Source organism: Schistocerca gregaria, chromosome 5 (genome assembly GCF_023897955.1).
Source record: "Schistocerca gregaria isolate iqSchGreg1 chromosome 5, iqSchGreg1.2, whole genome shotgun sequence".
Taxonomy (NCBI): Eukaryota; Metazoa; Arthropoda; class Insecta; order Orthoptera; family Acrididae; genus Schistocerca; species Schistocerca gregaria.
In genome coordinates this window covers 18,419,180-18,444,348 of record NC_064924.1, presented here as the reverse complement: position 1 = coordinate 18,444,348, position 25,169 = coordinate 18,419,180, and the positions used below count along the sequence as shown (strand labels likewise).

The 25,169-nt window shown below is 46.6% G+C and overlaps 3 non-coding genes across 3 annotated transcripts; all 3 read right to left on the bottom strand.

The window, feature by feature from the left end:
* Nucleotides 1-11,087: 11,087 nt before the first annotated feature.
* Trnak-cuu (transfer RNA lysine (anticodon CUU)) lies at nt 11,088-11,160 on the bottom strand. The gene has a single exon. It is a non-coding gene; the product is annotated as a tRNA-Lys (tRNA).
* Nucleotides 11,161-16,692: 5,532 nt separating this feature from the next.
* Nucleotides 16,693-16,765, bottom strand: Trnak-cuu (transfer RNA lysine (anticodon CUU)). The gene has a single exon. It is a non-coding gene; the product is annotated as a tRNA-Lys (tRNA).
* Nucleotides 16,766-17,217: 452 nt separating this feature from the next.
* Nucleotides 17,218-17,290, bottom strand: Trnar-ucg (transfer RNA arginine (anticodon UCG)). The gene has a single exon. It is a non-coding gene; the product is annotated as a tRNA-Arg (tRNA).
* Nucleotides 17,291-25,169: the final 7,879 nt, after the last annotated feature.

Sequence of the window (25,169 nt, the reverse complement as noted above, 5' to 3'; positions counted from 1 at the left end):
GTCTATTGATCCATGATGCAAATCACCCACATCTGACGGTGCGGAGCAGACCAATCCATGGAAACAATAACAATAATAACAAAGTAGTGAAAAAAAAAGAAAAACTCCGCCCAATGGATTTAGAAACTTAAATTCTTCCATCACTTAAAGCAATAGTGAGAAAATATTGGAACTGGTCTTTATACTGTCGCAATTTCTTAATCGCATAGTACTCTTCGATGAGGTACATCTGATAATCGTGTAGCGTTGCCGTTGTATGGACGAGCATGTAATAGACGAACTGGCCCATGAGCCAGACATAACTATTATTCTTAGATTGAGGATAAAGCTGCCAGTCCGGTCGGAGCGCGTCTTGAAGTTGAATGGAAGTATCCGACGTCCTATTAATGACAGCGAGTTTCTTTCGTGTCCACTGCCTTATCTGTGTTTGATCCCTGCAGTGGAAGAGATGCGGCAGGGTTTCCACTAGGTTACACTTGGCACAAAACGGGGTGGGCCGCAGCTTGATTTTGTGCAATTTCTCTCCAGTGGAAATCACCTTATTGACAGCGTCATACCAAACAGATCGAACTCTGGAACGAAGGAACGGATAACTAATGTTCTTCCATATATTTCTATAGTTTATGCCTAAATGTTTCTTCTCAATTGGGTTATTCAGCTGCCGTTTAGTAAGAGCACGATAGATCTCCGCCGTGTGGAACGGATGCGGGTTATCCTGAACATAGCTGAGCTCCACATAATATCGCCAGACATAGCTGAGCTCGGGATGAATGTGTCCCACATACGTTGGCGCAGACAACTCCTTTGGACGTAAGGTCTTGAAAAGCTGTTCCGTAAGGCTATTTTGGTTACTGTGTAGTATGCGGGAAGTACGAGTTAAAAAAGTAGCCACACATTGGGATTCAAGGTCTTTGACGCCTAAGCCACCTCGGGAACGAAGTAACGAGGTAGCTTTAAAGGAAACTTTAAAGATGTTCCCTCTCCAGACATACCAGCAAGCAAGTGCTAAAAATTTTTTCGCAATGGCTGTTGGGATTGGTAAAACAGCGGCAGTATGATAGAGCTTACTGAAAACGTAACTATTAATAAACTGTGCCCTCTGCATCCGGTCTAAAGACCGCATGTTATGTTCTTTGATCACCGCACGTAAGATGGTAAGCTTGCGTTCCCAATTCGCGTTGAGCATTGCCTGGGGATGTGGTGATATAACCAGGCCTAAATGCCACAGATGTTCGGTCTTCTCCAACCAAGAAATATCGATGGAGTTCGGATTACGACCCAACGGCATGATTTTGGACTTTCGCTCATTAAGTCTGGCACCACAAGCGACAGAGTACTGATGGACAATCCGACGAACTGACCCCAGCTCTTCGGTGGTAGTAATAATCACACTGATATCGGCGGCATAGGCGTGGCAGACCGTTTTGTTGTTTAACGTTTGCAACCCATGTAAAGTAATGTAAAACTTTTTAAGAAGTGGCTCTATAGCAATCGAGAATAAAGTCATGGAAAGGGGGCACCCTTGTCGTACTGCTTGTCGTATAGGCACAGGGGCGGTTAACTGGCCGTTAACCTTCACGCGTGAAGACGTTCCGCAGATACATTTCTTAATAAGCTGTCGAAAACGCTGACTGAATCCCATTTTACTCATTGTGCGCAATAAAAATCCGTGATTAATTCTGTCAAACGCCTTATCGAAGTCGAGAAACAGTAACGCCAAATCAGTGTTGGTAATCCAAGTTAAATAAGCCAGGTCACGATATTCACACAGGGCATTTAACATAGATCGACCACTGACTGCACTCGTCTGATAAGGGCCAAGTACTTTGCCAAGAAGCACTTTAAGCCTGTTGCTTATAATCCTAGTCAAGATCTTGAAATCGGAGTTAAGCAACGTAATGGGCCGAAAATCATTTAACATAGTCGGATTTGATGTTTTAGGAACCAGGACAACCATTCCTTGCGTGAACTGCGGGGGGAAGGCAGCATGCGAGAGCAATTCATTGTACATTTGGGTCAATTCGTCGCCGATCACATCCCAATACCGTGAATAAAATTCGACCGGTAAGCCGTCTAAGCCGGCAGCTTTGTTCTTGGCAGCGCACGCAATAATGGACTTAACTTCAGAGTAGGTGACATTGGCCAAGAGATCAGCGTTATCATCCTGATCCACTGTGGAGGCGATGTCGGTTAAAAATCATCCCCCGCCGATAGATCGGTATCTGACTCGGAATAATGTTCTCGAAAATAATTGAAGACATACGCCTTGATAGCACCCTGCTCATTGTACAGATGCCCCCCAGCATCCGTAAGATGAGCAATAAGTTTTTGTTTACCACGTTTCTTTTCCCGTATGATATGGAATAACGATGTGGACTCGTGGGAAACGTCATCAGAAGAGCGCGATCGTACCCGATTACCAACAAGTGCTTCACGAACTAAAGCTGTAAGTTTTGCTTTGATACGCTTGATGCGGATCAGGTTGTCGGACAATGCGGAGGGATCGCTGTACAGCTGGCGTAAACCGAGGAAATAAAATTCTAGAGACTGTTTCCTCCAATAAGCCCTGGTCCTGGCAAACTGGCAAAGACATTTCTGAATCCGCGGCTTAACAAAATCCGTCCACCAAAGAATGCGCTCCCTATACCGAGCTTGCCTCTGGAGGCACTGCTGCCACGTGGCAACGAGGCAACGCCTTAAGTCCGCTTCTTCTAGCAGAGAGACATTCAGCTGCCACGTGCCGCGTCCCAAAAATGTCTTCTGTCGCAAATGCCGTAACGTTATGTGGTATGCGGAGTGGTCACTAAAACTGAGCGGCCATAGTTCACAATCACGAATGGTATTTAAAAGATCTTGAGAAACATAAAACCTATCCAGACGGCTGGAAGAAGCAGCGCTCACATAGGTATATCCCATCGTGTGTGGTCGAAGGTGACACCAACTATCTTTTAAATGCAGTCCATCTGTTAACATTAGTAGCTCGGGACAAAAATTAAAATTCGGACGTTGATCTGCTTTTCGCAAAACGCAGTTAAAATCCCCACCCAGGATGATCTTCAGACGAATGTTTGTTAATAATGGCACAACTTCAGCCCTAAAAAAATCACTTCTGTCCCGTCTGCCAGCGGACCCTGTCGGGGCGCACACGTTCAGGAGAAGCAAATCCTCTAATTGGACGGCAATGCCGTGTCCCGTTTTTAAGATCGCTGTAGGTTGGTAAGCGATGCCAGCTTTGAATAAAATCGCAGTTCCCGTCTCAGTGCCTAGATTTAATATGGCATCATACCCAGGTATTTCTCTAACCTTGGGTGACACAACTTCTTGGAAGAAAACTATATCGATATCTGCTGCATGTAGAGAGTCGGTCAAACATTTAAGTTTGACATCGGATGCGATCCGATTTAAATTAACTGTGGCAAGTGTGTAATCTTGCATGGTGGGGATAGGAAGGGTCCGTTTTATTCACTGTCGTCGGCCCAAGACTTTTCGGATGGCGTATGCTGATGGCCAGTATCCATCAGCTCAGGACTCGGACGGTCGACATGCATGTCCATATCGGCCTCCCCCACGTGGCGGGCGACGGAACCCATTTCATCTGTGCTGCCGCGGTCACTGCCGTCTTTTCGGATCTGCTTTATGGTGCGCTGCAGTTTCTTTTCCAGTGCGTATCTCCTCCTCACTCTGCTTCCGTGCCGCCCGCTTAGATTTCCCCGTTCTTTGGGGAGGTGCGTCGGCGTCAGAAACGGTTTTGGTATCCGTCAAGAGGCTGTGCGTAGAGCCTTCCTCAGATTGGTCACTGCCGGGAGGGAGGGGTGTGTGGGGCGCAACGTCAGGGGTGCAAGAAATGCGCGACCTGTCGCCACCATCCGACAACTGTTTCAGCTCAGCGTACATGGTTGGAGTAATGACGGGAGTCGGTCCTGCATGGTCGGCACGACGGCCGACAGTCGTGGAAACCTGCAGGTGTGCAGCGTGGCTGTCGGCATCGGTGACATCACTACGAACGTGACATTGGGGGGTTGTCGCAGAGTTGTTGACAACAACTGCGCCGGCGTCTGGGGTCACCGCAGCCGGTTGGTGGAGCGTCGGGTGTGTCACAGGCGACTCCATCAGAGTCTGGGCGTAAGACAACCGATTGTCATCTTGCCCATCGAGAGGCGTAAGACGATGTTGCATTCTTCGTCGACCCGCCCGGACACGGGGACAAGCAGATTTTAAATGGTCGGTAGAACCACAAATTACGCAAGTTCTCGGTTGTCCTTCGTACATCACCACCGCTCGAAAACCCTGCACCAAAATGTTGGACGGGATGTGCTTCGTCAAATCAATTTTCGCATTCCTAAAGCCATTATCTACATTGAAATGTCTGTAACCCCTCCACTGCTCGGCATGAATTTGCAGGACATTACTGTAGGGAGACAAAGCTTGCCGAATTCTATCGAAGCTAACTTCGAAAGGCAGATTAAATATCCGGCCGTTTCGAAGCCCTAGGCCAGCATGACTAACAGACACTGCATATTTCGCCTTTAGAATTCACAAAATCCGCTGTGCCCTCCGTGAGGGTCATAATACGAACGCAAGGATCGTCACTAACAAATTTTACATACACAGCGTTCGCAAGAAAATCATATGAAAAGCCAAGAACTACTTCATCTCGCAGTCCTAAACGATCGTAAAACCAGTCAACGAGTTCATGAACCTGAGGTCAAGCATATCCATACGGAAATCCAAATCGTAGCGTGTAACGTCTCAACACATCTTCCATCACTTTCTTGAAGTACTACTTACAGTACCAACAGCTGCGGGCGACGCCAAGCTGCTGTTTCCCACCCATTCGTTACATTCAACCTCTTACGAGACTGACCAAATATAGACTGGGAACAAGACCACACATTTTGTGCATTCGGAATCGAAGGCGGGGCGTCCCTCGCCGCATTTGCTACGATGGTCATTTGATACTTCTGTAGAAGCAGCGGCGCCGCCGCCGCCGACGACGACGACGACCGCGAGAGGCTCTGAGATATGTGAGAAATACATCTATAAAATATAATTCAGACTGCCTCGTCCCACATTATGCTGTACCGCTTTGGCAAATGCTTTATCTGCGCTATTCGCCTTAATCACATCTGAGAGTAATTCTTAATAAAACGCCTGTCGCTAATTGTTCGTCATCCCAGATACTGTTTGCTATACGGCCACGATGCACAACTGATTTCCAAAATTCGTCTGCCTCCTGTGAGGATCGAACTCACGACCCCTGGTTTACTAGACCAGCGCTCCGCCACTTTTATTTTTTTTAATTTTTTAATTTTTTACAGACTGTGTGTACTATATCCCTCTTGTTGTAAGCACTAGACAATCAGAACAGCTACAGGGCGGAGTAATTCACATCCTCAGCGGTAATTGCATTGTCACAAAGGCAGAGCAATTCCATAGGCGTCAGCTTCAAAAAGGTCGCATGCCGATACCCGGGTTCGAACTAGGGACCTTTAGATCTTCAGTCTAACGCTCTCCCAACTGAGCTTTTTTTTATCAACAACTAAAACACTCTTCTTTGCTTGTCTCTGATTGCTTCTGGAGAAGTATAGAAAAAAAATAGCTCCGTTGCTAACACAAGAATTGTCCTCATTTTCCGGCGTACTGGAGTCTGCGAGTGGCGGGGGTGGGAACCAGGACGCGTCACAGAAGCAGTGGGGCCTCTTCGCGGCACCACTGGTGTCCTGCGGCTCGGGCCCACCCACTTACACTCACATGTCTCACCCTATACCCATTCTATTAAATGTTAATTTAAGCATATTGCCGAAAATGTTGCCATGATTAGGATATCCGCAGGTTTTTGCGAATTCGATGTCCATAAACAGCTTGAATTCTAAGTGATCGTCACCACCAAGTTTATTAAAAACATAGCTGGAATAGGTGCCCAGCAACCACATAACTACATTATTTTTCGACGGCGGATAAAATCGCACGTCGGGTCGAGACAACATAGTTGAAGGTATGTTGGTGGTTGTGGTCCTCGTAATGATGGCTAGTTTTTCTCTCAGCCAACTCCAATTTCGTGCACGTTCTCCGCAGGTATAACTGTGCATAACGGTATCCACCAGTTGACGGCTATGGCACAGAGTTGTATCACTGAGTCCGATTTTATGTAGCCTCTCACTTGTACTAATCACTTCATTGATTGCTTTGTACCATGCAGTTCGAGCGGCTGAAGTAAGGATCCTGGAACTGACATTACGCCACACTATATCCCAGTTGATGCCACTGCACTTCGTAACAATTGGATTTGGTCCTTCATGTTGTCGCCAGTATGCCAATATTGCTGTAGCTGCTAAATGTCGAGAATTTAAGCTCTTGACTGATGTAGCTGCATGCAAGGAAATAGTCGCGGATGTATTTGAGCTTGTAACTGATGGTCTGAATGTTCAGCGGGGGGTCAAGGCTTTGCGGCCTGACAGCATAGAATAATTGCGCCGTAATGCCCGAAGGGCAGTTGGTAAGGATAGAGACCGTCCTTGTGACATAGAGAGCCGCTGCCTTTTTCTTGATGTCGACTAAGCCCATCCCTCCGTTCAGGGGGTGGAGTGTAGCAGTTTTGGCAGATACACGAAAAATTTCCACGCGCTAAATAAAATTTGTTATCGTCGACATAGTATTTCTAGCAATGACAGCAGGGAGCGGCAGGAGCTGCGCCATGTAGTAGGCTTTTGATAAGATACAGGCATTGATAAGTTGAATGCGATCAAATTGGTTGAGGCTGCGATGGTAATTATCAATTAGGGCTCCATTTATTTTACGTGCTACATCTCGCCAGTTTGCCGCTATCATCTGTAGAGAGGACGCCATCAACATGATCCCCAGAGCCTTGTGTTCTCTGACTTGTTTAGCATAATCAACACGCAAATGCTGGAGGCCACAGAGGTTCAGAAATTTGCTTTTGTGTTCATTTAACTGCGCTCCTGACACCAGACAGTATTTCCGAAGTTCAGCCTCTAATACGGTGACATCATCGACATCGCGAATCACTACACCCACATTGTCGGCATAAGCTCCGATTACACTTTTTACCCCAGAAATTGTAATCCCAGTGAGTTTCGTCTGCAACTGTTGTAACAGAGGTTCAAGGAAAAGTACAAAAGCAACATAGACAGAGGGATCCCTTGTGGAACCCCTCGGTTGATTGGTATTGGTCGCGTCAGTCGTGAGTTGACAGAAAGTTTTGCAGTGATTCCCATGGCCGCGTTTTTAATCATGTCAATCGTGTTCCGAGAGTAGCCCAATCTTTGCATAGTCTCGAGAAGGTAAGCATGATTTACGAGATAAAAAGCTTTAAAAAATCAAGAAAGATCAGCCCACATTTCATGTTACTAGCGTTCGTTAACGCAATGACGTCGCGGTAAAAAGCAGCCGTTTGCAGAATTGTTCTCCTGAAGGCGCATGTCTGCTGTTGGCCAATGATTTTAGCAGTGAGTGGCGTGAGTCTCATGTTAATTGCGCGAGCCACGATCTTATAATCCGAGTTTAACTACGATATTGGCCGGAAATTGGTGATAGTTTTAGTACCTCTGTTTTTAGGGAGAAGCACAATTTTACATTCCTTAAAGAAGGGTGGGACAGACGTTCCTTGCAAGAGTTCGTTCACGACGTGAGTGATTTTGTCCCCGATGATGTGCCAATATTGCTTGTAAAATTCAATTGGTAAGCCATCAGGGTCCGGCGATTTCCCAATCGGCGAACTGCAGACAACCCCCACAACATCTTTATTACTGAAGGCCAACGAGATAGAGTCATTGTCTTCCCTAGTTACGGTAGATGAAATGGCACTAAACAGTCCATCATAGCAGTCATCGTGTAGAGTCACTGATGCGTAGGTTTTGACAAAATAGTTTTGCAGTGCTGTGACAATCTCTCGTTATGTGTCAACCGTTGTTCCATCCTCGAGTTTCAGGGCGTCAATAAAAGTCCGCCTCCTGTTCCTTGTATGTTTGAGGAGGTGGTACAGAGCCGCTGCTTCATCATCTCTGACCGACGTCACTTTAGATTTTATCTTAAGGCCGTCCAGTTTCATCCTCTTCAGATTGATTAATTTTGCCTTTATTTTCCGAATGTCGTCAATTCTGGTGGCCGTCGCGTCTGCACGATCGTACAGGTCCCGTAAGATTGTGTAATAAAATTCCATCGTCTTTTTGATTTCCGCCGCCCTTTCAATTCCGAATGACATGATAACTTTTCGCAGTTTCGGCTTTGCCTGCAGAGTCCACCACTCTATAGTGCTGCGAAACTTGTGAGTAGCGCGCAAGCACTGCTCCCAAGCACGACGCACCCCCTCCTCCAGCAAAACATCCGATAACAAAGACACATTCAGGTTCCATTGATCTTTATACCATCGCGTGGGTTGGGGAAGTAATTTCAAGCACGCGATGACACCACTGTGATAGGAGAAACTGGAGGGGATCGTCTCCACTTTTAATAAATCATTCTCGATAACATCGGAAACATAAATCCGGTCGATTCTGCTGCAGGAATATGCGACGATGTGAGTGAAGCGTACCAATGTCGGGTACCTAATTTCCCACGCATCTTTAAGTTTGAGGTCGGTCACGAGGCGCTTTAATTCAGACGAATAATTAAAAGTTGGGGACTGATATTTCCTGGATAAGACACAATTAAAATCACCACCAATGATAATGTGTCGGGGATTTTTCCGAAAGAAAAAAAGTAGCTCGTTCCGCTCTATAGGTATTGCCAGAAGGTGCGTACAAGTTGATGATGGTGACGCCGAAAACAGTGATCCCGATCCTTCTACCCGATTCCAATTTGTCGATCTGAGTAACTGGAATCCCTTCTAAAAGTGGTATATCAGTACCGGGCTCATATAGATATTGTTTTAATGCATGCAGTTTCACTTCTGATCAAATTTTATTAATATTGAGGGTCGTGATCGTATAGGCCTGTGACATAATAACAGGACGTCTGAGAGAAGGAGGGATCAACTGCCGTTAATTGCCCACATCTCCATGCCATTCCATGTGAGTAGCGGCCGCGCAATTCCTGTCTGGAGCGTCACTGAGTTGATCTCTTGCATCTTTGTTTTTACTCTTTTTCCGGACAGCATTAACATTTGGTGGTACTTGGATCCTGTGACGGACACTCTGCAGCACCGCTGCAGTCGGAGGTGTGGGAGGGTCTTGGGTGATGTCAATCGTCTCTCCCGACACATCTTGCGCCGGGAGCGCATGCGCCGAAACCGCTGGCGAGCGATCAGCTGAGCCACCACTTTCACTATCAGCTTGTTTGGCAACACTCGCTGCCCGAAGTTGTTTGTTGTCACTGACAGTCCCAGGCTGCTGTGTTTGTATACCGTCGCGGAGTTGATGACATTCATGTTGTTCTGAGGCTAGGGTCGGAGCAGTTGCCACGTGTTGTGTACCGTCCGCTCCCGGAGACATTGTTTGTATACCATAACGGCGAGCCGCGATGTGAGTACTTCCAGTAGATACGTGAGCCATATCTACTTGTTGACTTTCCTGAGTGTGCTGTTGCGGAAGTTCTGAGACATGAGCCTGTGGTAACTGAACGGCGTCGACGGAAGTATCGACGCTTGAAATTGCGGTAGAAGAATCGTCCACAATCGCTGCACCGGTTATAACTTTAGTACCCGAAGCGATCCCCCGTACGACCGATTCCGCGGTCTCGTGCGCACTGAAGGTTTTATCATCAGAGTCACGGCTGTCACAAGTTCAACGCCTCTTATTAGTCGTGGCATCGACCTTCGCGGGTGGCTTAGCACCATTGTCTCTCCTTACCAGAGCTGGAAACTCTTCAGGGCGAAATTCTTTTAGCTCTTCCGAAGGTACGGCAGAACTAGGGACCTCACCCTCTACGATAGGGTTATCCGAAACTACATCAGCCAACGTAAGACTTTTACGCTTCTGTAGCGAATTTTTTAGCACAAACATTCGCCTGGGACAGTCATGACGCAGGTGACCACTCTCATTACATATATGGCATGTGGGAGTTTGGCCACTGTAAGTAACATGAGCCCTATAGTCACAAACGGTAACATGCGAGGGTATATTCTGCTTTATATGCATTTCTACTGATCGGACGCCACTGTAACATTGTAACCTGTGCTGGTTTGACCACCGTTCGTTACGAATCTGCTTGATATCCCCGAATTTGGACAGAACTTCCTTCAGATAACAATCTTCTACTTCAAGGGGTAGGTTAAAGATACGCACATTGGTATACTCCACATCGGCATTGGAAATGAGCACAGTACTTACAGACTCGTCCCGGTGTCGAAAAACAGCTCTCCCTCCGTGTTTCGTCAGAATCTCTTCCAGTAATACAGGATTCAGCAATTTTACAAATAAGCAATATTCCTCGGTATCATAATACGCCGTGTGCACTTGATCAGAGGTAATTCCAATGACATCCACAACCCAATCTGGTATTTCCAAGGCACTAGGCTGCACAGAACGGGTAGACTTGTCAAATTCAAATCAGAGTGTACACTTTCTCGGAAATAACCTGGACATTGCAAAACGATAACTAGCAAAGGAACCGCTAGAAGAACACAAGAATGAAAATCAAACTCAAGAACAATATACACTAAATAAAAACACTTCACGATAAAGAGAAAACTTAAGTTGTTATCACGACTTGTAAACACGTGGCGGAGTGGAGCACTTTACACGTCCGATCAGCACGGTGTCACAGGCGCGACTTCCACTGAGCTAAAGAGGCACGGCCTAGCGGTTCTTTTGAGTACTTCGTCCTTACGGTCGTCTCGATCATCAGTCTTCAGCTGACAACACTTCATATCACCGACTTATATTTGCAGCTTTGGCGAACCATTACTGCTTGGCTACACATCTGACACGTAACCGATGTACTCTCTAACCAACACCACTTGCATTTCAGAAAATGTCTTTCTCACATGTCTACAAAATCGCCTTCACCTTCAAATACAGTTTCCTTGCGACTGACGGAGACCTAGGCAAAGTTTAAAGTTGCTATTTCCATTACATAACGTTCATCAGAAAAACGGTTATTATCATCTGTAGCGGAACAAAATTCCGGTTCGCCCAGTGTGGGGCTCGAACCCACGATCCTGAAATTAAGAGTCTCATGCTCTAGCGACTGAGCTAGCCGGGCTGCCTCGGTAAATATGTGCCGGGCAGCACGTCACACAGTACTCGTATGGGTTGGGTGGTCCCATGCAGAATCTCTCCATGTTGCCTAATGTTTTCTTAACGTCACACTCGTCACGTACTTCACTTTTATTTCATAATCATTTCTGAGAGGTAAAGGAATTGAATGAAAACCTGCAGAGTTAGTGGCGTCAAAATTAACACACATACTTGATGTGGCTCATAAGCCGAACGAGTTACTTTCCGACGTTGTCTTAGATGTGCAAGTGCCAGTCAAAACTCGCGGCGACGGAACTCTGCCGACCATTTCGTTAGTTAACACCGGTCTTGTTGTGTGTGTTTCAAGCTCAAGAGCATCTCCAAGCAGGAAATGGTCAACAGAAACATTCAGACGGTTTTTGTACAGCACAATTGCTACACTAAAACGGTATGTTTCTTTTTCAGAACTGGAAAAAAACGACCGTGACAGGATTTGAACCTGCAATCTTTGGATCCGAAGACCGCCGCCTTATCCATATTTTTTATTATTATTATTTTTCTTCTGCTTACGAAATGAAGCTTGAAAATCTTGCCAATCGAATCCTTCAGTGTGGTTGTAACTTGGGAGTCGGTCAACATGATATATTATTCGCCTTATAGATGGTCCGCCTTTTTGCAGTGAATATCTGCTGAACTTTCAGTAACATGAAATTCAATCAGTTGACCTGTTAGTTTCTTTATTTTACGTCACAGTTTTGAGCAGGTAGTTGGCGAAGTGATCCTTGTAGTTTTGTGTTTTCATTAGCAGATGGTGCTGAGTTGTAAGATAGACCCAGAAGTCTTCTTTACTCTTTTCTTCTTTTGTAAATAAGTAGTGTACTGTAGCGGATTTTAACCAGTTTAGTGCGTTCCTTCTCGTCCGTGGGTACGGAGTATCATCCGGCGTTAGAAAGGCAGCAGGCGTTATATATCTGGGAGATGTTCTGCTGATGAGCGCCAACTTGTTCGTGATATATGCCCATATATCTTTTACTTTGTCGCACACAAATCTGTGTTCATCAGTATCTATTAAATTACACGTGATGCATAAAGGTGATTCTGCGAGGTGTATGTTATGTAGTTTGGAGTTAGTGGCCAATTTTCTGTTAACTGCGAAATACCAAGTGGCTTGCATTGCTGACGGCTAGTGTGGACAATGGATGTTCAACCAGATTACCTTCCAGTCGTAAAAATTGTATTTGTCTTCGACGTTTTTTGGCTTCTTATCTTTCATGAGTTCCTGGTACACGCGTTTCACTGCCGTCATTGCTTGTACGGGGATCCTTGTCTGTGCATAACTGTACTCCAATAAAAACCGTTTTAAATGATAAAGTCCGTTTGGAATATGTTGCACCGTGATGGGTGGACTGAGGTTTGCCGGAGCTATCTCAGTAAGCAGGTGAGCAGCGAGACTATCTGCTGAGTGTTTCCATTGGTGGAAAGTTTTTGATATGTATAAAGCTTGCGCCTTCTTTCCAACATCGACAAGCTTTAAGCCACCATTTTTTGTGGCCAGCGTTAAGGTGTCAAACTGAACTTCAAAAATGTGACGATGGCTGACAAACTGTCCTAATGCTGACATAATTCGTTTTGCAGTGTGTGCAGACATTGGTAAAATTTGAGCGATATAATTGAGTTTTGAGGTGAGATATACATTTGCGACCGTGACTTTCTGAATTTCATTTAGTTTTCGTACACTGTGTTACCGTATGCCGGCACGAATAGTCTGTAGAAGCTTTCTATAGTTGGTTGCAATTGTGTGCCGGATATTACGCTGAAAATCAATTCCAAGACACTTGAAGATCTTCAGCTGACGTAGTTGCCTGTGAGGGCGCGATCCTAGGCCGCGGCCAATATTGAATATTCCAGACTTTGTCCAGTTTAGTTGTGCACCGGACGCTTGCTCATATTGCCTGACTGTCTGTAGTGCGGTTTCCACTTCAGTTCTATTTATGATAAGGAAACCGACATCGTCTGCATACGCCTTGCACACAACTCGGGATCCATGTATGACGATGCCCTGTAAACTTTTCGTCAGGGTAGCTAACAAAGGCTCAATGGCAATCGCAAAAAGCGCCATGGACATTGGGCAGCCCTGCCTGACGGAACTGACTATCTCTATTGCTCGGGTAGGCTGGCCATTGATGATGATTCTGGATGAATTAGTCGCTACCATCTGTTGTATAATGGCAACGAACCCAGGTGGAAAACCCATCGCAGACATGGTACGAAAGAGATACTGGTGGTTTACCCTGTCAAAGGCTTTGTCGAAATCTAAGGACATGATGGCACATTTCAGTTTACAGACTTCCGCAATGGAGATTAAATCACGGTAGTCGCATAGAGTCTGTTGAATTTTCCGATCCTTGCCCACGCTGGTCTGGTAAGGGCCAATGATGCTGGTCATCGTGGATTTAAGCCTTTGGGCCAATAGTCTCGCAAAGATTTTATAGTCGCTGTTGAGCAGCGTTATCGGTCTTAGATTTTTTACGTTGGCACCGCCTGAGTTTTTTTAATTAGAACGATTGCGCCTTCACAGAAGCTGGTGGGGATCACGTTGTTGTGGTCTAGAAGTTCGTTACACATGCAAGTGATCTTCGCCTTTATGGTGTTCCAGAATTTTTGATAGAATTCGGCGGGAATTCCGTCAGGTCCGGGGGATTTATTCTTAGCACTTTCCCAGATGACATATCCCACGTCGTCTTCGGTTGCCACGGCTAATAGCTGTTCCGCGTTCGCGAGACTGACTCTGTTGTGCAAATTATTCAAAAGATCGTCCCGCACTTGCACGTTAACTTCTATTTTTGACATCAAGGTGGTGAAGTAGTTAAGCACCGCCGCCTTAATCTCATTGTGCGTAGTCAGCGTTGCGCCATCCTCAGCAGTTAACTCCGTCAGAATTTTACGGGATCCTTTCCTACTTTCTTGGATCATATGGTAGACTGAGGTGAGTTCTTGGTGTGCAGTAGTCTGGACCCGCGACCTGACTTTGTAGCCTTCTAGCTGCGTCCTCCTTAGGGTTAGGATTTTGGCCTGGATTTTCTTAATTCGTTTACATTGCTCGACGGCCGAAGTGCCGAGCGCATACAGTTCCCGCAGACAATGAAAATAGAAATGGATCGTCCTGTGAAGCCAAAAGCTCTTTTCCCGTGCGTAGTTCATGAAACACCACCTAATTTTAGGTTTGGCGCACCTGAGCCACCAATCAATGGCTGTATTGTAAGAGGCAAATCTCTGTTCACATTCTCGCCAGGTTTGGAGGAAGGCTTCTTGACACGCCGAGTCTTGAAGATGTGAAATATTTAATTTTCACAGGCCCCTGTATCGATACGTTCGTTGTCGGTCTAGAGTGATAGTACAGATGTATGCAGCATGATCTGAGAACGCCACTGGCCATACTTCTGACTGCAGAATGTTATTCCTCAAATTAGGTGTGACATAAATTCGATCGAGACGGCTTGCCGAATGGGTCGTAATATGGGTAAACCCAGGTGCAGCCCCATGCTTGAGCTCCCAAGAGTCAATTAAGCCTAAGTCTCGTACAATTCGTTCCAGTTCAAGTGATCTGTTAAGATTGGGAGTCTGGTCCTTTGCACTGATGACACAGTTAAAGTCACCTCCGAAGATAACATTGTCGTGGCGGACGCCAAAGATTGGAACTATTTCTCCTTTAAAAAAATCTGCTCTTTGACGTCTATTACTGGAACCGGATGGGGCATATACATTAATTAGTCTGTTGTTATAAAAAGTGCCCGCAATGCCCCTACTGTTCGGCAATTCTGTGACGTCAGTGATAATAATACCTTCCTTGGCAATAAAAGCTGTACCTAGTTCACAACCGGCTCCAGGATTAGTAATCACATTATAACCTGGTATGCAATCAAGTCCGACCTCTGTTACTTCTTGGACAAATAAAATGTCTACATCAGCTGCATATAAAAAGTCCTTTAAATGTTGTAATTTACAAGCGCTACGTATCTTATTAATATTTAGAGTAGCAAGTCGATAGGCCTGTGGCTGAATTGTGGGTGACTAAACAAAAGCAATGCCTAAAATCCGTCCAATATCAATCATAAATAGCGCTGGAAAAGCAAACCACGTCGAAAATGCACTGTGCAAGCAATTTAAAAACATCTATGGACAGTCACTGTAAAGGCAGAGTTAAAAATATTCTCCGTTTGAAAATGGATCAGTCGCGAGTTCTTTTTGCACAGTAGTTTCTGTCGAGGCGTTACCTTTCTCATTAACATCGTCGTCCTTGGGGACCGAAGTTATGGCTGTCACCGTTTCTGAAGTATCCATACTGTCTACTTCGACATTGGATTCTGTATCGTCTGCCCAACTAGTTGGCTGTGGACCTGTCGAGGTGGTTATTGACGCTTCAACAGGATAGAGGTCGATCATGTGGTTATCACGGTCGGCTCGAAGTGTAGCTGACTGTTCGGGGTTCAGAGGTAGAGCATCTGAGACATTGTCAAGGACTGATGGTAAACTAGCTGAGGGATGATCATGGTTTGTGCTATCAGATGCTTTTGCACTGATTTGTTCACCGATCTGTTTAGCCTTTTCGCGCAGAACCGGTGCAATCAGTTCGGCATCCTGGCGGGCAACTCTCCGTTTTTTAGTTTTTCTGGGAGATGCACACTTTTGTGGGCTTTTATCATCACCTGCTTGAGATTCCCCCCGTGGAGTAGCATCGGCCGGTGGAGACGCAGCCGTTTGCAACGCAGATGCCCGTTCTTCGGTGACTACGATAGACGTCGATATTTCTGCTGGTTTAGGTTGACTATGATCAGGCGTTTCAGCAGTCTCTATTCGTCTCACAGTCGCAGGCAGTTAAGTGGTTTCACTAACTTGTGGGACCGTGGGTGTAGCCGAAAGCCCACGCGCCACGGCCACATACGTTACAGACAGTGTTGTCATTGAGGGGGGCGTGGCAGCCCCGCCGATAGGCTGCTGCGCCACTCGCCTCTGCATGCATTCGGCTTGCACGTGACCTGTCGAGTTGCATGCTGCACATGTTCGAGGCTGGTCATCGTACATTACTATCGCACGATACCCGCAAACGTGAACATAAGACGGGATGTGCTTCTGCAGCTCGATTCTTAATTGCCGCACCCCGTTAAGAACTGGGAATTTATGTGCACTAGACCAGCGTTCCGCAATATTGCTTATGATTTTACCGTAAAGACAAAGCACTGCGTTTATCTGTTCACTGGTTATTTTACATGGAAGTTCAAAAATTCGAACAGTCAGTATTCCTAGGCCGGCATGCGAAACAACAACTTCTCCCACATTTCCATCGCTATGTTTAAACGTTAGGATACCACCACAAGATGCAACAATTTTCTCGCACATGTCGGATCTCGCTAATTTAACGAAAACGGTGCTACTGACAATCGAAAGATGTCCTGGCGACTGACAGAGACGTAGGCAAAGTTTAAAGTTGCTATTTCCATTACATCACGTTAATCAGAAAAACGGTAATTTACATCTGCAGCGGAACAAAATTCCGTTCCGCCCAGCGTGGGGCTCCAACCCACGACCCTGAAATTAAGAGTCTCATGCCGTACCGACTGAGCTAGACGGGCTGCCTCGGTGAATACCTAGCGGGTAGCACGTCACACAGTACTCGTTTGGGTTGGGTGGTCCCATACAGAATCTCTCCATGCTGCCTAATGTCTTCCTAACGTCACACTCGTCACGTACTTCACTTTTATTTCATAATCATTTCTGAGAGGTAAAGGAATTGCATGACAACATGCAGAGCTAGTGGCGTCAAAATTAACACTCATACTTGATGTGACTCAAAAGCCGAACGAGTTACTTTCCGACGTTGTTTTAGATGTGCAAGTGCCAGCCAAAACTCGCAGTGACGGCACTCTGCCGACCATTTCGCTAGTTAACACCGGACTTGTTGTGTGTGTTTCAAGCTCAAGAGCATCTCCAAGCAGAAAATGGTCAACAGCAACATTCAGACGGTTTCGTACTGCTGAATTGCTACATTAAAACGGTATGTATCTTTTTCAGAACTGGAAAAACACGACCGTGACAGCATTCGAACCTGTAATCTTCAGATCCGAAGTCCGACGCCTTATCCATTAGGCCACACGGTCCCTGACGACCAAGTATAACTTGTATACGACTCATCTCGAAACGCTCACACCCCTGAGAATTTGTGTTTTCGTTCTACACAGCTGCTACCCCTAGCTCTTTCCCACCCATTAGTTACATTTAACCTCTTACGAGACCGACCAACTATAGACTGGGAAACAAGAACACAAACTTTGTGCATTCGGAATCGAAGGCAGGGCGTCCCTCGCCGCATTTGCTACGATGGCCATTTGCTACTTCTGCAGAAGCGGCGGCGGCGACGACGATGACGACGACGACGACGACGACCGCGAGAAGCTCTGAGATATGTGAGAAATGCATCTATAAAATGTAATTCAGACTGCCTCGTCCCACCTTATGCTGTACCGCTTTGGCAAATGCTTTATCTGCGCCATTCGCCTTAATCACATCTGAGAGTAATTCTTAAAAAAACGCCTGTCGCTAATTGTTCGTCATCACAGATACTGTTTGCTATACGGCCACGTCGCGCAACTGATTTCCAAAATTCGTCTTCCTCCTGTGAGGATGGAACTCACGACCCTGGTTTACTAGACCAGTGCTCTACCACTTTTTTCTTTTTTTTTTTTGTATTCGCCTTAATCACGTCTGAGAGTAATTCTTAATAAAACGCCTGTCGCTAATTGTTCGTCATCACAGATACTGTTTGCTATACGGCCACGATGGGCAACTGATTTCCAAAATTCGTCTTCCTCCTGTGAGGATGGAACCCACGACCCCTGGTTTACTAGACCAGTGCTCTACCACTTTTTTTTTAATACTGGGTGAGAGCCAGGTATCCTAGCCACTTTTTTTTTATTGACCCCTGGTTTACAAGACCAGTGCTCTGCCCCGTTTTTTCTTTTTTTTACCATTATTTTGTGTCGTTTTCGTCTGCCATTGTTTGAAAGTTAGGGGTGACAATCAGATTCAGGCCTACGGAAACAAAGCGGGCAGGGGTCGAAACCCGAGGCCTGGCCACGATGATTCCACCGTCCTCTTTCCGAATGGCACCTGTACAACGGCGTCGTAATTTCCCCTACTGTCTTGGTTCTTGGTCTTACGTTTGTTTCTCTTGTTCGCCCTAAAGGTCCACGTAAACTTCAGTCCAGGTGTAGAGAAGAATTTTACATAAAGGCGACAAAACCAGCTACAGTGTAAAAGAAATCGGCTCACACAGGTGACCTTAGCCAACACCCTCCCTTTCAAATGTCAGGCTAAGCATATTTGCAAAATCTTTAAGGAGTCCTGGCAAGCGCAATCGGTTCCAGTAAGCAGTAACGATGTACTGCCGAAACGTTAGGTGTTCATCCTCTTCATGACAACTATTGACAAAATGTACGAAGTGTCCAAGCAACCACATAACGGTATTGAGCTTCGTTCGCGGATAAAAGGAAGAATCGGGCCGTACGATGATGTCAATGGTATAAGCGGTTTCGGCAGTCCTAGTGACAAAAGCCAGTTGTTTCCTGAGCCAAAGCCAATTAGCAAGGTGCCCACTGCAGGTGAATCGATGCCTAAGTGTGTCCAGGAGACCACACCGAGTGCAGTTGTCCGTGTCAGAAAGACCAATACGGTGCAGTCGTACGTTGGTGGGGACCAAATTATTAATTACCCTATACCATGTGGACGCCACAGCCATTGAGTGGATCGGCAGACTAACATTCTTCCAGACGTTCCTCCAGGACACTGATGGAGACGCCAGTTCGATTGGATTGGGACCGGCCAGCCCCTCACAACGGGCAATCAAGCTCTTGGTCGTTGGCACCGGTCGTCGCAAGAAGAAGTCACCGAGGTAACTAACCGCAATATAAAATTCCCGGACGTGTTTCAACTTAAAATTGAGGCGACCGACGTCGACAGGTGGAGCAAGGCTCTTCGGACGCAGAACAGTAAAAATTCTGGATGTAATTGAAGTCACTTCTTGCGTAACAATGAGAGTCGTACGGCGGACGTACAAGGCAGATGCCTTGCGAGTAATGTCAGTGGGGCCCAAGCCTCCGGAGATACGCGGTTTCGTCATAACCTCGTAACGCAACTTGAATAGATGACCCTTCCATATAAACCTGCTAGACAATTGGCGCAACCTTTTCGCCACCATTATGGGAAGTGGGATCAGCTGAGCAACATAATAGGCTTTACATAACACGTACGTGTCTAAAATTCTTACTTTTTGCAAAATGGCCGCAGAGCGCTGCTTATGGACCATCAGAGCCCCCTGTATCTTCTCGGTGACAGATTTCCAATTAAGAGCCGCCATTTTTATGGGACACCGATCAATGCTAATCCCCAATGAGGTATGGCGATCGACAAAAGTGGCCCAAGGGACATCAGCATCGCGAAACCCTCGAATATTAAGGAACTTACATTTACCCTGATTGAGACGCGCTCCAGAGACAACAGTATGCATCAACTGCCCCTTTCAACAATGTGATATCATCACGTTGACGGAGGAGAACAACGACATCGTCCGCGTACGCCTTAACAGTGAGCTTCCCACCAGAGAGGGTCATACCCTGAAGCTTGAAAGCAAGAGTCCGAAGCAGCGGTTCCAGGGACAATATGAATAGAGACATAGAGAGCGGAATACCCTGAGGTACCCCTCGGCGGATAGCAATGGGCGGCGTCAGCTGCCCATTGACTGACACCCGAGCAGTTATTCCCCTATACAAATTACCAAGAACACCACGTGATGAAGCGTTAAAACCTATTGTATCTAAAACACGATTTAAAAACACATGACTGACGTGATCAAAAGCCTTGTAAAAATCGAGGAAAGCAAAGGCACAATGAACGTTTGTAACCGCCGCAACCGAGACAACATCCCGATATTCGGCTACTGGGGTCAGAATAGATCTACCAGGAAAACAACATTGATGTGCACCAATCACACCCCGAAGCAGAGAAGACAATCGACTATTGAGCGCTCTAGCAGCTGTCTTGTAATCAAAGTTCAGCAATGTGAGCGGACGAAGATTGGCAGCAGATAAACGACCAGTGGACTCCGGAATTAAAACAATTTTCCCTACTTTAAAATCGGCTGGCACATCCATCCCCCTGACAATCTCATTTAAAATCTGCGTAAAAGTGCCACCCAAAAGAGGCCAAAAACGGAGATAAAATTCTTTAGGCAGGCCGTCTGGACCCGGCGATTTACCGGACGGAGAGCGAGGAATAAAATAGAAAACATCATCTACCTGGAACTCCCGGAGAAAGTCGCCGTTCGCGTCAGGCGTGATCGTCGCAGGAAGATCCTCAAGGACATCATCAGAAAGTGACGCACCAGAATCATCGGCAGAATAGAGACTAGCGTAATACTGATGAAGAGCATGCGTCATATCCTCCTGTGCAATAAGCTGTCGTCCATCATCCACCATAAGAGAAGAGATGAAGGTGCGACGACGTCGAGTCTGATGCCGCAGCAGGTGGTACAAAGAAGTCAGTTCACCTTCAACAAGAGAGTGAGATTTCGACTTTACTCGCAGACCATCCAACTGTCGTCGTTTGAGGGTCAAGAGCTTGGCTTTAATACGACGAACATCATGGATCCGCAGAGGAGAAGGACCCGCCGCGTCATACAGTTCACGCAGGACAGAGTAGTAAAATTCATACGTGTTCTTAAAATCACGCGCCCTTGCGGCACAGTAAAAAATCAAAGACTGACGAATCTTGGGCTTGGCAAACGCAGTCCACCAAACGAGCAAGGAGGGGTAACGCGGGACAGAGCGAAGACATCGCTCCCACACTGCACTTACAACTTCGTCAATGGCACTGTCTGCAAGGTGGGAAACATTTAACATCCACTGGGAACGATAAAGTTTTGCTGGTTGGTGACTAAGATTTACAGTTGCAGTAAAAGCACAATGGTCAGAAAAACTAGTAGGAATAACATCGACAGAAAGAATGTTATAACATAAAAAATCAGAGAAGTAGAATCTGACGAGTCTACTGCATGAGGACGCGGTAAAATACGTAAATATCACCAGGGTTGGATATTTGTGTTCCCAAACATCACGCAGGTGCATGGTACGAACCAAGTCATGTAAATCTCGGCAATAATTAAAATTGGGGGACTGGTCTTCAGGGCGTAAAACACAATTAAAATCGCCTCCGAGCAGGAGACTCCGAGGACTCTTGCGCAAAAGATAAATAAGCTCTTCCTTATAAAAGCGCGATCGAGCCACAGTGCGACACGAACCAGAGGGGGCATACAAAACAACTAGGCAGAGATCAAAAAGACGACAACCAATCCCACGGCCAGAGTCAAGGAATTCAATGTCAGTAACAGGAATACCTTCTCGAAAGAAAAGAGCAGTTCCTGTTGAATTATCCGGTGCGACATTAAAAACAGTTTGAAATCCAGGTAGAGAGAGATCAGAAAACAATACTTCCTGCAAAAATACTACGTCCGCACAGGAGTCGTAGAGAAACTGCCGCAAAGAGGCAATGCGAACGTCGGACTCAATACGGTTAACATTTAAGGTAAGAAAGGTGTATGCTTGAACCATGGAGAGAAAATCGAGAGAGGAAATCACCTACACCGACGCATCAACATCACAGTCCATAGCAGGGGAGACGGAGGCATCCGAGGGAAGGGGACTGCTACCCCCTTCCGCGGATCCCTTACGTTTCGGTTTTTTACGAACAGCATTGACGTTCGGCTGAACGCGCAACTTGCGTCGGCTGACGGGCAAGGAAGCGGCAGCAGCCGGTGACGTAGGAGGGTCAAGTTCTGTATCCGACACCACCCGCGCCGGTCCACAGTCAGGGTCCGGAGGCGCGGGGGAAACATCCGACGAAACGGACTGGTCTACACCAATACTAGCTTCCGGCAAACATGGACTACACGGAGGCGAAACGTGAGCAGGAAGCTCCGAAGCTGCTAAGTTGGAAGGAGGCGGAGCAGCTCCGCTGGCAGAGGTATGGGGCAGCGAAGCAGGAAGTTGTTGCGGCTCAACTTGTCGTGACAACGAAGTCGGTTCGGAAGGAGGCGCCAACAGGCCCGACCGACGAGCCGACTCGAGAGAAGCCGCGTCGGAAGCCGGAGGGGCGTCAGCAGCCGCTACCAGAACAGCTACTTCAGGGGAACAGGGAGCATCTACACTACTCTGTGGCTCGGAGGATGTCGGTCTCTCGGATTGGGGCATCTCGGGGAGATCCTCATCCGTACTATTTCCATCTTGTGCGCGACGCCGTTTATTATTCAAAAGCGGCACACCCACCTGAGGAACCGACGGAACAACATCAGATTTGGCACGTAAAGGAGGAAATTCTGTGTCAGGGGCGTGCAAAACCTGCGACTGGGCGCTACTACCACTGGACTGTTCGACACCAAGAGCAGAACCACCTGCAACGAGGTCAGCGACCGTTAACTTGCGACGCTGTTCGAGAGAATTTTTTAACACAAAAACCCTCCGCGGACAGTCGGTACGCACGTGGCCACTCTCATTACACAAGAAACAGGTGCCAACCTGACCACTATATGTTACATGGACACGATATCCACCGATCTGCAGGTGCGAGGGAATATTCTGCTTCACGTGCATTTCGACGGAACGAATACCACTGCAACACTGCAGACGATGTTGGCTGGACCAGCGTTCAAGGCGAATACTCTTAACATCACCATACTTGAGTAAACCCTCCTTAAGATACACATTATCCACCTCCGGCGGAAGGTTGTAAACACGAACACTGGTGTACGTAATGGAAGCATTTGAAAGCAGTACGGTACTGACAGAATCATCCCGATGCCGAAAGAGAACCTGATGACCAAACTTGGAAATAAATTTATCAACCTGAAGGGGGTCCATAAATTTAACAAAGAAAACATAGAGTTCTGTATCACAATATGCAGTGTGCACCTGATCCGAATTAATGCCAAAGGTATCTACTAACCAATCATGAATCTCAAGGGAACTAGGTTGCACATGGCGGGTGGACATGTCGAAAGCAAAACTAACTGTAGCCTGACGAGGAATAACCTGAGACGACATTTTCAAAAACTACGCGGTCTAAACCGCTAAACAAAAACACTGAAATACACACAGAAAGTAACACAAGGAACGAAACAGCGACGGAGAAAAATTTACAGAAGGTACAACACTACACGTAAACAAACGATATCCCACTATACGTAACGCTACGGCGGAGCGGAAGACTAGGCACGTCCAAACTGCACGGCGTCTGAAGCGGAACTGACCACTGAGCTAAAGAGGCGCGGCCTAGCAGTACTCTTGCGTACTTCGGCCTTACGGTCGCCTGCATCATCAGACTTCAGCTGACAACACTTCATATTAGCTTCTAATATTTGCAGCTATGGCGACCCATTACTGCTTGGCTACACATCTGACACGTAACCGATGTGCTCTTCAAACAACATCACTTGCATTTCAGAACATGTCTTTCACACATGTCTACAAAATCACCTTCACCTTCAAATACAGTTTCCTTGCGACTGACAGAGACGTAGGCAAAGTTTAAAGTTGCTATTTACATTACATCACGTTAATCAGAAAATCGGTAATTTACATCTGCAGCAGAACAAAATTCCGTTCCGCCCAGCGTGGGGCTCGAACCAACAACCCTTGGATTAAGAGTCTCACGCTCTACCGACTGAGCTAGCCAGATGCCTCGATTAGTATCTGCCAGGTAGCACGTCACACAGTAATCGTTTGGGTTGGGTGGTCCCATACAGAATCTCTCAATGCTGCCTAATGTTTTCCTAACGTCACGCTCGTCACGTACTTCACTTTTATTTCCTAATCATTTCTGAGAGGTAAAGGAATTGCATGACAACATGCTGAGCTAGTGGCATCAAAATTAACACACATACTTGATGTGACTCAAAAGCCGAACGAGTTACTTTCCGACGTTGTTTTAGATTTGCAAGCGCCAGTCAAAACTCGCGGTGACGGCACTGTGCCGCCCCTTCGCTAGTTAACACCGTTCTTGTTGTGTGCGTTTCAAGCTCAAGTGCAACTCCAAGCAAAAAATGGTCAACAGCAACATTCAGACGGTTTCGTACTGCTCAATTGCTACATTAAAACGGTATGTTTCTTTTTCAGAACTGGAAAAACCCGAGAGTGACAGCATTCGAACCTGTAATCTTCAGATCCGAAGTCCGACGCCTGATCCATTAGGCCACACGGTCACTGACGACCAACTATAACCTGTATACGACTCATCTCGAAACGCTCACACCCCTGCGAATTGAATTTTCATTCTACACAGCCGCTGCCCCTTGCTCTTTCCCACCCATTCGTTACATTCAACCTCTTACGAGACCGACCAAATATAGACTGAAAAACAAGACCACACACTTTGTGCATTCGGAATCGAAGGCAGGGCGTCCCTCGCCGCATTTGCTACGATGGCCATTTGCTACTTCTGCAGAAGCGGCGGCGGCGGCGACAACGACGACGACCGCGAGAGGCTCTGACATATGTGAGAAATACATCTATAAAATGTAATTCAGACTGCCTCGTCCCACCTTATGCTGCACCGCTTTGGCAAATGCTTTATCTGCGCCATTCGCCTTAACCACATCTGAGAGTAATTCTTAATAAAACGCTTGTCGCTAATTGTTCGTCATCACAGATACTGTTTGCTACACGGCCACGACGCGAAACTGATTTCCAAAATTCGTCTTCCTCCTCTGAGGATGGAACTTACCACCCCTGGTTTACTACACCAGTGCTCTACCACTGAGCTAAAGGGTCGCGGCCTAGCGATGTTCTTGCGTACTTCGGCCATACGGTCGCCTGCATCATCAGACTTCAGCTGACAACACTTCATATTAGCTTCTAATATTTGCAGCTATGGTGACCCATTACTGCTTGGCTACACATCTGACACGTAACCGATGTGCTCTCCAAACAACAA